This window comes from Narcine bancroftii, chromosome 6 (genome assembly GCF_036971445.1).
Source record: "Narcine bancroftii isolate sNarBan1 chromosome 6, sNarBan1.hap1, whole genome shotgun sequence".
NCBI lineage: Eukaryota > Metazoa > Chordata > Chondrichthyes > Torpediniformes > Narcinidae > Narcine > Narcine bancroftii.
Genome location: NC_091474.1, coordinates 194,797,426 through 194,810,868, shown reverse-complemented (window position 1 = coordinate 194,810,868; position 13,443 = coordinate 194,797,426). Strand labels below are relative to the sequence as shown.

General features: G+C 41.1%; 1 protein-coding gene and 1 long non-coding RNA gene across 4 annotated transcripts in view; both read right to left on the bottom strand.

Annotated features, from left to right (window-relative positions):
• LOC138736912 (neuroendocrine convertase 1-like) overlaps positions 1-13,443 on the bottom strand; it is a 430,075-nt gene that overhangs the window by 256,655 nt on the left and 159,977 nt on the right. The gene's annotated exons all lie outside the window — the stretch shown is intronic.
• On the bottom strand, positions 9,492-12,136 carry LOC138737709 (uncharacterized). The gene is made up of 2 exons (XR_011341163.1): positions 12,012-12,136; positions 9,492-10,301 (listed from the first exon to the last, which is right to left on the bottom strand). It is a non-coding gene; the product is annotated as an uncharacterized lncRNA (long non-coding RNA).

Sequence of the window (13,443 nt, the reverse complement as noted above, 5' to 3'; positions counted from 1 at the left end):
TCAGAATAACATTTCTCCACATTACTATCTGACATCTATGGTAAAGCCAAATTTGAATTTGATTTATGAATTCTCCATGTACATTAATCGAGGAGCAGGATTTGGCCATTCATCCCATTGAGTCTGGTCCACCATTCAAATCATGGCTGATGTATTTTCCTCTCAATCTAATTTCCCTATAAATTTTACACCCTTACTAATCAAGAACCTATCAACCTCCACTTAAACTAGAGCTAATGGCTTATCCTCCATAGCTGTCTGAGGCAATGAATTTCACAGATTCACCACCTCTGGCTAAAGATATTTTTCTTCATCTCCTTCTAAAGTGATGTCCCTCATTCTAAGGCTAATGGACCTTGTCAAAAATGTTTTTCCAAAATGCACACATACAAAAATTATGGCCCTGCCCTCATCAATCATCTTCATCGTCACATCAAAAAAGTGTTAGCTATTGCTGGAGAGGGATAGGAGGGTGAATCTTAAAGATATTCGTTGGACCTCACAAGCTGGCAAGAAGAGGCTGAGGATGAGCTTTGGCGAGAAGAGGCGGAGGACGAGCTTCTTTCCAGCAAGGTAAAACCAGGTAAAATCTTTGTATTTAAATTAGGAACAGTTAATGGAGACAGCAGCTAGGGCAGTGGAATGGTCTGACTACAGCATGTGAGAAATCTAGGACAACACAATTGTCCCTGTAAAAGAAGTTAAAGAAGAAAGTCAACAGATGCTGGAGTCAAGTGCAATGCACAAACATGTTGGAGAAACGTAGCATGTCACATAAAACTTGTACAATTGCACCTGCAAGAGATGCATCCAGCTGCAGCTCCCATGAGACTGAGAGAACTAGAGCTGGAGCTGGATGGAACTTTGGATCATTCAGGAGGCAGAGGCCGTGATAGAGAGGAGCTTCAGGAAGACAGTCACCCCCAAATGTCAGGACACAGGTAGCTGGGTGACTGTTAGGAGAGGAAAGGGAAATAAGCAAACAGTGCAGAGCAACCCTGTGGCTGTTCCCCCCAACAATAAATATACTGTTTTGGATACTACTGTGGGGGTGGGGGGATGGAAATGATCTTCCAGGCAGGCTCCTCTGCTCAGAAGGAAAGGGGGGGGGGGAAGAGGAGAGCTATGATAATTGGGGACCCGTTGGTTAAGCATGCGTATAGGGGTTCGAGGCTCCTGACTGGTATATTGACTCCCAGCTGCTAGGGTCAGGGATGTCTCTGATCGAGTTCACAGTATTCTGGAGGAGGAGGTGGGTGAGCAGCCAGATGTCATGGTTCACATGGCATAGATAGGAGTGGTGATGGGGTCCTGAAGAGGGAACATAGGGAGTTAGGAAAAAAGTCAAGTGTGGTAATCTAAGGTTTACTGCCTGTGCCACATGCCAGAGAGGGAGGAATGGAAAGTTATGCAGATAAATGCATAAGATCCTATGAAGAGTTGGTGCAGGGGTTTAGATTTGTGGATCGTTGGGATCTCTTTTGGGGAAGGTCTGACCTGTACAAAAAGGATAAGATGCACCTGAACTGGAAAGGGACCATTATCCTGGAGGGCAGTTTGCTAGAGCTGTTGGTGAGGGTTTAGTTTAGCAGGAGGATGGGAACTAGAATGTGAGAATGTGAGGGCAGAAGATCAAAGAAATGATACTACGTTTTCAGAGTTGGTGAGGAAGGACAGGCAAGGGACAATACATAAATGTAGCCAGTTATAGGGTTTGAAATGCATCTATTTCAACGTTAGGAGTTTTAGGAATAAAGGGGATAAACTCAGAGCACGGATCAATGCTTGGAACTACGATGTTGTGGCTGTTATAGAGACTTGGCTGGAGGAATGGCAGAATTAGCTGATGCAGGTACCAGAGTTTAGTGTTTTTTAAAGGAAAAGGATTGGAGGAAAGTGGGGAGGGGGTGAGTAGCATTACTGGTCAGGGATAGTATCACGGCTATAGAAAGGGAGGACACTCCTGCAAATGGAGTGTCAATGGAGTCAGTGTAGTTGGAAGTCAGAAATAGGAAGGGTGTGATCACTGTACTAAGACAAGTCTATTGGTTCCCAAATAGCCCTCAGGACACTGAGTAACAGATAAGCAGGAAGATTTTGGAATGGTGCAGGCAATACAAGGTTGTAGTGATGGGTGATTTCAACGTCTCTAATATGGACTGGCACTTGCTGACTGCAAGAGGGATAGATGGGGCTGAATTTGTCAGATGTGTTCAAGGATTCCTGCCACAGTACGTAGACAAGCCAATGAGAGAAAAGGCCATACTGGATCTAATTCTGGGTAAAGAACCTGGTTTGCTAGTGAACCTCTCGATGGGGGAGGATTTTGGTGAGAGTGACCACAACTCCCTGAGCTTTAGCATTGCTATGGATAAGGATAAAAACAGACAAAATGGGAAAGTGTTTAATTGCGGAAGGGTTAATTATGATGAGATGAGGCAGGAACAAGCAAGAGTAAATTAGAAACATATGTTAAAGAGTGAAAGCTCAGAACTAATGTGGAGGTAGTTTAGGGACCTGTTGTGCTGGGTTCAGAATAGATTTGTCTCACTGGGACAGAGAAAAGAGAACCATGGTTGTCGAATCAGGTGAGGCGGCTAGTCAAGAGGAAGAAGGAAGCACACATTAGATATAGGAAGCAGGAAACAGGAAGGGCTCATGAGAAATATATGGTAGCCAGGAAGGAGCTTAAGAAAGGACTTGGGAGAGCTTGAATGGGGCATGAGAAAGCTTTGGCATGTAGGATTAAGGAGAATCCCAAGGTGATCCATGTGTATGTGAAGAACAGAAAGATGACGAGAATAAAGGTGGGGCTGCTAAAGAATAATGGAGGCAACATATGCCTGAAGGTGCAGAGGTTGATGAGGTCCCTTTTCTTTATAAAATATTTTTATTGAGGTTAACATATAAACATACATACAAGATTTTAAGAAAAAACACACAACAAATAATCTCATATAGATCCAAGTACATAAAAAAGGGATGGAAATACATTAAACAGTTCTTTAAATCACATGTGAAACAAGTTATTGAATTAATCTATGATAACCATGTTAAACCTCTATGTACCAAATTAACCCAAATAAAACAAGATAATTTTTTTTTTTTAAAAACCTAAAAACTAAATCTAATCTTCTCCCTCCCTGAAATCAAGTTAACCTTTTAAATGAAAATGTAACTATGGAATGGATAGTAACTTCCAGACATCGGACAGAGGATCTCGGAAACATTCAAAATTCTTAATTCTTCCAATCATAAAAGTACTCTATGAATGGACTCACATCTTTAAAAATGTTAATGTGTATCTAATCTTCTCAAAGCTTTAACAGATTACATCATATAACCACTGAGAATGGACAAATGAAGAGTCATCTTTCCATTTCAATAAAATTGCTCGTCTGGTAAATTGCTTGCATGGTAAAGGCTAAAATTTTCTCCTGAGTTGCAGACAGAAGTATATCTGGCTCTCATGAAAAACCAAACAAAACAATTAATGGACATGGGTCTATTTTGATCTTAAAAACCTTTGGTAAAGTTTGGAAAATGTCTTTCCAAAATCTCTCTAAATTTGGGCATGTCCAAAATATTTGGATCAGCAAAGCTTCAAAAATTTTACATTTTTTCACATAGTGGATCAATATCTGCATAAAAATTAGATCATTTAAGTTTGGAAATATATGTCGTATGTACCACCTTAAATTATATTAAGCAATGCCTTGCACAAAATGAGGAATCATTAATCAAGCTGAGAATAGAATAAAAGTATGCATCTGAAAATGTTATGTTCAAATCTCATTCCTAATCGTTCAGTCATTGAAGCTGATCTTATAAACAATAGATCATTATAAATATATGATATTAATCCACCATGAAAAAAATGGTAAGTTAAAAAAATTATCAAGAATATTAGCATTTGAGATATGAGGAAAATCAGAAAGAAGGACTAACAAAATGTCTAACCTGTAAATAGCTCAAAAAATGTCTGTTAGAAAGATTAAATGTGGCTGATAATTGTTCAAAAGAGGCAAATTTATCTTGAATAAAAATATTGTTATAACTATGGACACCTAATTTATACAATTCCTTGAAACCTACATCCAGCAGAGATGACTGAAAAGGATGATTATCTATAATGGGACTAGCCAGAGATAAATTATTAAACCCAAATAATTTTCTAAATTAAGCCCATATTCTCAACCTATTTCACATTAAAGGATTGCATGTCAATTTAGAAATGCAAAATGGTAAAGGTGGGGAGGGGGGTGGCTGGGGTGGTCCTAAATGAATACTTTGCTTCAGTATTCACAAAAGAAAAGGACCATGATCAGGGTGAGGTCAGAGTAGAACAGGCTTGTGTGCTGGAATATGTGGACATTAAGGAAGAAAAGTGTTTGGATCTTCTTAAAAAGATCAAGATTGATAAGTTCCCAGGGCTGGATGCGATAAACCCCAGGTGGTCGTGGAAGTGAAGGAAAAGATAGCTGGAGCAGTAGCTATAATCTTTCCATCCTCTTTGGCCTCAGGGTAAGTGCCGGAAGATTGGAGAATGGCAAATATTGTCACCTGGTTTAAAAAAGATAAAAGGGAGAATCCTAGGAATTCTAGATCATTTAGTGGTGTGCAAACTATTGGAGAGGATTGTTAAGGATAGGATCTATGAGCATTTGGAGAAATTCAGTCTACTCAAGGATAGTCAGCATGACTTTGTAAAGGGAAGGTCATGCCTCACAAGCCTAATTGAGTTTTTTGAGGAGGTAACAAAGGAAATTGATAAAGGTAGGGTGGTAGATGTGGTCTACAGTAAATGAATTTTAGCATTTGACGAGGTCCCCCATGAGAGACTCATTCAGAAAATCATGAGACACAGGATCAGTGGAACCTTGGCTGTGTGGATAGAAAAAATTTGCTTGCAGGTAGAAAGCAAGTAGTACTGGAAGGAAAGTATTCTGCCTGGAGGTCAGTGACTACCACAAGGATCTGTTCTGGGATGCTGCTCTTGGTGATTTTTATAAATGACACGGATGAATAGGCGGAAGGGTGGAGGAGTTTTTGCGAGTGATACGAAGGCTGGAGGAGTTGTGGATTGAGCTGAAGGTTGATGAAAGTTGCAAAAGGATATAGACAAGAAGGAGAGTTGGGCAGAGAGGTGCCAGATGGAGCTCAATCCGATAAGTGTGAGATGATGCAATTTTGAAGAACAAATCAGAAAGCTGAGTACAGGGTTATGGTCAGTTTCTTAAGAGTGTGGATGCACAGAGGGACCTTTGAGTCCAAATCCTTCAAAGTTGCCTCACATTATGATAGGATAGTTAAGAAGACTTACAGAATGTTGGGATTCATTAATAGGGGGATTGTGTTCAAGATAGACCACACAGAGTATCGTGTACAGTTCTGATCACCACATTATAGGAAGGGTGTGGATGCTCTAAAGACAGTTGTGACAGATTATGTTATATTTTATATTGTATATAGATAGGTTTTAAAGGAGATAAATTATGTGGGGCTTTTAGTTAGGTCAAACACAGATACAAACACTTCAAAACAGATCTCATTTAAAATGTCAGAGTTATGCTCAAGTCAGACAGTCCAGGCTCCGAGTGCCTTTGCTAAAAACTTTGAAGAATGCCTTTAAGGACTTCACAAGTAGGTGTTAATTGGACATGCGGTGGAGTAATGGATTATTGTTTTGGAAAGCAACAGATGAACAAACTCAGAAGATTGGATCTGGTGCCACAGTCTGAGTGCAGTTTGCTGTTCTAAGAGGGTGATGTGGTTTTCTCTGTGAAAGAGAGAGAGAGAGAGAGAGAGAGAGAGAGTGTGTGTGTGTGTGTGTCTGTCTGTCTGTGTGTGTATGTGAGAGAGAGAGAGAATTCAGTTCTACAGTTCAGCATCAACAGCTGGGACTGGAACAGGACAAGCTGGCAAGTTTACGGAAAAACCCCATTTTGAAGATGGGTTGTGAGTTCTTAGTTCAGCCTGGTCAAAGCCCTTGGAGTCCATACAAGAGGAGATGGCTGGCTGTATAATGTTTCACTTGAAATAAAGGAAACAGGAAAGGAACTCTGTGATAACCTGAAAGAATGAGGTTATCATCTAGAAAACCCTGATGGGGCAATTTTCTTTGGCTGATCAGAAGGATCCGGTTTGTGTCCAATGAGCAACAAATCTCTCTCTGAAATCTGATGATAACCTTCCTGAGCAGTAACCATTTGCCTTTCAAGCACCAAAGCCTGGTGAAATTCATAAATGTTAAATTCTGTGCACAGTATAAGAATTGCCTGATACCGGAGAACTTGGAGGAGTGAGAAGTGAGATTGGACTGTGAATTAAATAACTCTTTTGAACTCATACACACTGTAATAGTATGGATTGTATATGCTAATTGGCTTGGGCTGGCCTTCCCCCAATGACACTCTTACCTGGACTCATCCCCTGGTTTAAAAAAGGTCATAAAGGTCGGGCCACCTTTCCCTTCCCTACACTTCCCTAGTTTGGATCCAGGCCAGCTCAAATCTTCCGTGCAATAAAGCCTATCGTTCCCCTCAAGTCTTTGTCATTGCAATTATTGGGGCAACTGATAGTGCCCAACACACACATTACATACACATGCACTTAGAATTAGAAAGGGGTTAAGTTAGGTTAAGTTAATAGTAATAAGTTAAAGTTTGATGCTGTTTTCATATTTATAGAGAATTAAAAACAACTTTGTTGAAGTAACCATCTGCCTTGGTGATTTTCTATTGCTGCTGGGTTTTGGGGTCCTCTGGTCCCAAAACATAGTGCAGAGGAGATTGACCAGGATGTTACCTGGATTGGAAATTAAATCTTTTGCAGAAAGGTTAGCAGAGTTGGGATTTTTCTCTTTGAAGCACAGAAGGATGAGAGAGACTTAATAGAGGTCTACAAGATTATGAGAGGCATAGATAGGGTAGACAGTCAGAACCTGTTTCCCAGGGCAGGAATAGCAAACACCAGAGGACATATGTGCAAAGTGAAGGGAGGGAAGTTTAGGGGAGACATCAGGGGTACATTTTTTTTTTACTCAGAGTTGTGGGTGCCTGGAATGCCTTGTCAGGGATGGTAGTGGAGGCTGAAACATTTGGGGCATTTATGAGATGGATGGAAGAAAAAGAGGATTATGGGGTAGGGTGGATTTAGTACTTTTTTTAAAAGGAATATATGGGTCGGTACAATGTTGAGGACCAAAGGGCCTGCACTGTGCTGTAGTGTTCTATGTTCTATCTTCCAGTATTACATCAAATAAGCTGTGCCTCCTATTTTCGCCATCCAAACTTCAATTGAGCCTTTGTGTGCATATGTACTTTGCACAGTATATATGACCATAAACTCATTATCAAGCATACCACATCTTTATAAGAGGTGAGTACAATGTGATTACATATACAGAAATCTGGCAAGTTTAGATTGTGGTTAAACTTTAATCTGTTCAGGTCAAACTTCTCCAATATTTTTCAGATTTTCAAATCTAACAGATTAATTAGTCATGAGTCCATTCAGCTTCTTTAGCTAATAAACCACACACTGCTGCTGAATTAAATTAATAATTGTGGTTTTGTTTGTTCATTTATCGACACAAAAAATATCACTTGCTCAGAACCTTTCTTTTGCTCATTTATAAAGCTGAAAAGATTCATTACCTTTCCTCATAATTTCAGCTACTTGGAGGATGAATATGAATATATACCTATAACATGGATGAGGCAATATTGAGTGCAAATTTCTAGCATCTGGTATCACATCATAATGTCAACAGTAACTGTTGCACCGAAATAACAATATTTATAGGTGAATTCAATTTCTCTCTCCATTCAAATTAAAATAAATTAAGGAAGTAAAATTTGCATTATCATGTCAGCTAAACAAAATGCTCATTGAGAGAGAAGTCAGAAATGCAGTCACATAATGTGGTTGTAGGTCATTTGAGTGTAATGGGGTGGCACAGGCTCTTGGGCCAAAAGGGCCTGTAACCGTACTGTATGTCTAAATTAAAAATTAAATTATACCTCTACACCCAAGCATCATAAAATTTGTAAAATCATAAGGGCTGAAGAAAATAGTAATTGCCTTTTTTTCCAGGAGCACATGAATGTAAAACTGGAGAGCATAGATTTAAGGGGCAAAAGGAAAGATTTAAAAGTCACCTGAAGGGTACAGAGTGCGGTGGGAAGACGGAATGAGCTGCTTGAGGAGGTGGTAGAAGCAGGGTCAATTATAACATTCAAAATACATTTATATACAAGGTTTAGAGGGCCTAACATAGACAAATTGGAATAGTTTGGTCAGCATTGACAAGTTGGGCCAATGAGAGCCAATTTCTGTCCCATAGAACTCTATGACTCTGTGTTGAACAAATAAGTTTCTGGATGTGATAGCATGGCAAAAGAAATTTGAGAATATGAAGGCTTGTGTGCATTGCCAAGCATGTTAAACCGTTAACTGTTTTGATGGTATCAGAAAAATCATCTATTAAAAATTTATCAGAAATCTCTTCACTGGAAAAAAGAGCTATTTGAGTGACAGACAGATGGATTCAGTTCTTCTAATCCCTGTATGTAACTTAGAGGCACCGCAAGGAGCTCAGTAATCTCCTCCTTTATGACTTTCAACTGCTAAAGGGTATTGAAACTACTAATCTTGTTTTCAGTTGTCCTTATCTTTCCCACATCAACTCTATGTAATACAAAGACCTTTTTAACCTCTTGAGCATATAATTTTCTTACAACCAGCACCAAAAAGCAGATAGTGCAAAATATGCATTAAAAATCGATACCATACAAAAATATATAGAATAGAAATTAGTATTTATTTATAATCTCTCTAAAATTATCAGGAAATTACTTAACAGACTCAAAGATTGCACCTTATCAGTTTGTATCTATATGCATAAAAGGAGCATTTTTCCCATTGCTTTACATCCTGTTATTTCTTTGACAGTTTTATCCATTATAAATTCTTCTGTCCATATTTAAAACAGAACCTGGCAATTGCATAATTATATGAGGATATTTGTGATCTTAGCTTTTTTGCCGTTGTGTTTGAATCTCAGTCTATTAAAGGTTATGATTTTTAGTAAGTTCTAAGTACATGATATCCTTTGGTTAGAATTTAATTTTCAGAATTACCAATAAATACCAGAAATGCACTTTCTTTAAGTTGGAGAGAATGTTTGCCTCAATCTTTAAACTTGTTCACTCATCTACACCCCAGCTCGCTCACCTCCGCCCCAGCTCCTGTCCAAGCCCAATCTGTCCTGCTCAAACTACTTTCTTCCCTTTTCTGTTTGGGTCTAAATGTTCCCTTTTCTATCAACTTGTCCAATCTTTCATTTCTATTTCACACAGGTGATTTTTCAAGTCAATCTCAAGAGTATTGTTAAATGTGCCAAGGTGTAGTGATAGAGGTGGTGTTGTGAGCAGACATACATGGTACAACAAGTTAGATAGTGCACAAATGAACACAATTACAGAGAGATCAGTTGATATGGAGCAAAGGCAGCATAGTTTTACTATTTTGAGGTTCACTCAGGAAGCCGAGGCAGCAGAAAATAAATTGTCTTGAATCTGGTGGTGTGCCATCACATTATCATGAATCTTCTTCCTGATGTAGTGAGGTGGGGGTGGCATGGTGAAGAGAGCCTGGGCAGGATGAAATTAGTCTCAATATGTTAACTGTTTTTTCCAAGGCAGCAGGAGACACAGATGGAGTTGATGGTGGAGAAAGAGTGTGTGTAGTGTGATGGCCTGAGCCATGTCACAACTCCCTGCAGTTTCTTGGCATCTTGGTGGGGAGCAGTTCCCATACCTCCCAGTGCTACACTGTGATAGGATACTCTCAATGGTGCACCTGTTGAAATTGTAAAGTATCCATGCGATAAATTTTCTCAGGCTTCTGAGGAAGCAGATGTGCTGATATGCTCTTTTGGTCAATGCATCAACTTGGGTGGACCAGGACATGTCAGTTTACACTTAAGAACTTAAAGCTGACAACTATCTCCACCTCAACATGTTGATAATAGACTGGGAGTGAGCTCCTCCACTCCTCTGGATGTCTATAACCAGCTTCTTAGTCTTTGTGACATTGCAGGAGAGATTGGTATCCTGGCACCAAGCCACATATCTTTCCTACTCAACCACTGTATATGCTTCTCAAAGCATGGACCTTCCCATCCTAAAATGCATGGAAATGGATGATGAATTACATCTGTGTGGCTTATTACAACTAAAATCTAACCCAGATTAATTCAAGCTTTCCTCTTGATCTTGAAGTCCCGTGGATTAAACCTGGAAAGATATATTCATCCTTTTACAATGATTATTATTTAACCAAAAAAAAGTTTCAAGCACAATTTGATAATGGAAATTCCAAGGGGCAACTGTGGCTGACAAAGGAGTTCAAGAACAGTATCAAGACCAAGGAGAGGAAGTATAATATAGCAAAGAGCAATAGAAGATAACTAAGAAAGCTATACGGGATGAAAAAAATGAAGTACGAGGGTAAACTAGCCAATAATTAAAAAAGGGGATAGTAAAAGCTTCTTTAGGTATGCAAAAGGAAAGTGTTAGTTAGGACCAAAATTGGGCCCTTAAAAAAAGAAACGGGTGAAATTATTATGGGAAACAAGGAAATAGCTGACGACTTTAACAGATATTTTGGATCTGTCTTCACCAGGGAAGATACAAGTAAAGGTCAGATAGGGGGTAGAGGTCCTGCGGTAATGGAGGAATTGATGGAAATCCAGATTCGGAAGCATATGGTCTTGAGTAAATTGAAAGGACTGAAGGCTGATAAGTCCCCAGGGCCTGATGGACTGCAACCCAGGGTTCTTAGGGAGGTTGCTCTTGAAATTGTGGACGGATTGGTCAACATTTTCCAATGTTCTATAGATTTAGGAGAGGTGCCTATGGATTGGAGGGTGGCTAATGGTGTGTCGCTTTTTAAGAAGAGAAGGGAGAGAGAAAACAGGGAATTACAGACCGGTTAGCCTGACGTCAGTAGTGGGGAAGATATTATAATCTATTATAAAGGAAGAAATAACAGAGCACTTAGACGGAAATAATAGTATCATTACCCCCATGGATTTCTGAAGGGAAAATCATGCTTGACTAATCTTCTGAAATGTTTTGAGGATGTGACAAAGAGCATGGACATGGAAGAGGCAGTGGACATGGTGTACTTGGACTTTCAGAAGACTTCCGGTGTCACCTTAAAAGCGTGACCATTGAGTACTCAGACCCACTCACCCCAATCATGGTGTAGAATGGAAGGTTCCAAAACCCAGACACTACATGTGGTCTCTCCACGCTGAATATCAAAACCCCACCCCACCCTTGTTTCACAACCTAACCCCTGACTGTAAGCTGATAGCCACAAAGAACAGGCAATACAGTGCAGGAGACCGAGAATTTATTAGAGCCGAAACATAGCGGTTGCCTAAGGAAGAGAGCCCAGGTGGTAGTCGATAGAAGGGGAGAAAAGCCCAGGCTAATGATTGACTATAGCCAAACTATTAATTGCTTCACACTCCTGGACACATACCCCCATCCCCGAATCTCGGACATGGTGAATGAAATTGCGCAATACCGGGTGTATTCAACCATTGACCTGAAAGCTGCATATCACCAGTTACCAATCTGTTCCAAGGATTGCCCCTACACTACATTCGAGGCAGACGGATGGCTTTATCAGTTTCTGAGGGTCCCTTTCGGCATTACGAATGGGGTCTCAGTCTTCCAGAGGCAGATAGATGGAATGTAGACAAGTACGGACTAAAGACTACCTTCCCCTATCTCGACAATGTCACCATTTGTGGACATGATTTGGAGGACCACGTCACCAATCTCCAGAAATTTCTCCACATAGCCAAATCCCTGAACCGCACGTACAATGTCAGTAAGTGCGTGTTCAGGACCAAACACCTAGCTTTTCTGGCCTATGTGGTGGAGAACCGTGTCACTGGCCCAGACCCTGAGCGTATGCACTCCCTCTTTTACCTCCCTATCCTGTGGTCCATGAAGGTGCTAAGGAGTTGCCTGGCTTCTTCTCATACTATACCCAGTGGGTACCTCATTACGTTGACAAGGTTTGCCACCTCTTAAAATTCACCTCCTTCCCATTGTCGGCCGAAGCCCAGGTGGATTTTAACTAGGTCAGGAGTTACATCACAAAAGCCACCATACATGCAGTGGATGAAAACACACCATTACAGGCAGAGAGCGATGCCTCTGATGTAGCTCTGGCTGTGACCCTTACCCAGGCGGGCCAGCGAGAAGCTTTCTTTTCCCGGACTCCACAAGGCCACGAGCTCCTAAACCTGTCTATGGAAAAGGAGGCTCAAGCCATTGTGGAGGCCATCAGGCACTGGAGGCACTACCTGGCCGGCAGGAAATTCACTCTACTCACTGATCAGTGATCTGTAACATTCATGTTTAATAATACGAACCAGGGAAAATAAAGAATGACAAGATCATGAGGTGACAGATCGAACTCTCCATCTATAACTAGGAGATAGTGTTTAGGCCAGGTCCACTCAGTGAGCCTCCAGATGCCCTATCCTGAGGAAGCTGTGCTGCTGCCCTAACCAGTCAGTTAGGGTCAATCACAATGAACTCTGCCACCTGGGCATCACCCGCATGGCCAACTTTGTCAAGGCACGCAACCTGCCCTTCTCTATCAAAGGCATCAGGGAGATGATCAGGTCAAGCCAGGTCTACGCTGAGTACAAACCGCACTTCTACCACCCTGACAAAGTGCCCCTGATAAAAGCTTCCCACATCTTCAACAACTCATCGCCTACTTCAAGGGGCCCCTTCCCTCCACTTACGGAAATGTGTACTTTCTTAGTGTTATCGATGAGTACTTGTGTTTTCTATTCACTATCCCTCCACTATCCCTTTTCAGATACCTCCACCACCACAGACATCAGAACTCTGTGCTCCATTTTCCCATGTTCGGGTATCCCAGCTATATTCATAGCGACCAAGGCTCACTGACTATGAGTGAAGAACTACACCAGTACCTGCTCTTAAGAGGAATCGTCTTGAGCAGGACGACTAACTACAACCCCCAAGGAAACTGACAAATTGAAAAGGAGAATGCAATGGTCTGGAAGGCTGTAAAGCTAGCTCCAGTCTAAAGGCCTTCCAGACTGGGAAGAGTTCTGCTCACCGCACTCCACTCCATAAGGTCGCTTCTCTGCACCGTGACCAATGTGACTCCTCATGAGCTAATGTTTACATTCCTGAGGAAATCCACATCGGGGGGGGGGGGGGGGGTCACTCTTCCAGCCTGGCTAACAACACCAGGACCAGTCCTGCTGAAAAAGCATGCGAGGAGAAGCAAAAGAGACCCGCTGGTCGACCCTACTGCACGCAAACCCGATGTATGCCTATGTGGCATACCTGGATGCAGGGAGGACACGGTCTC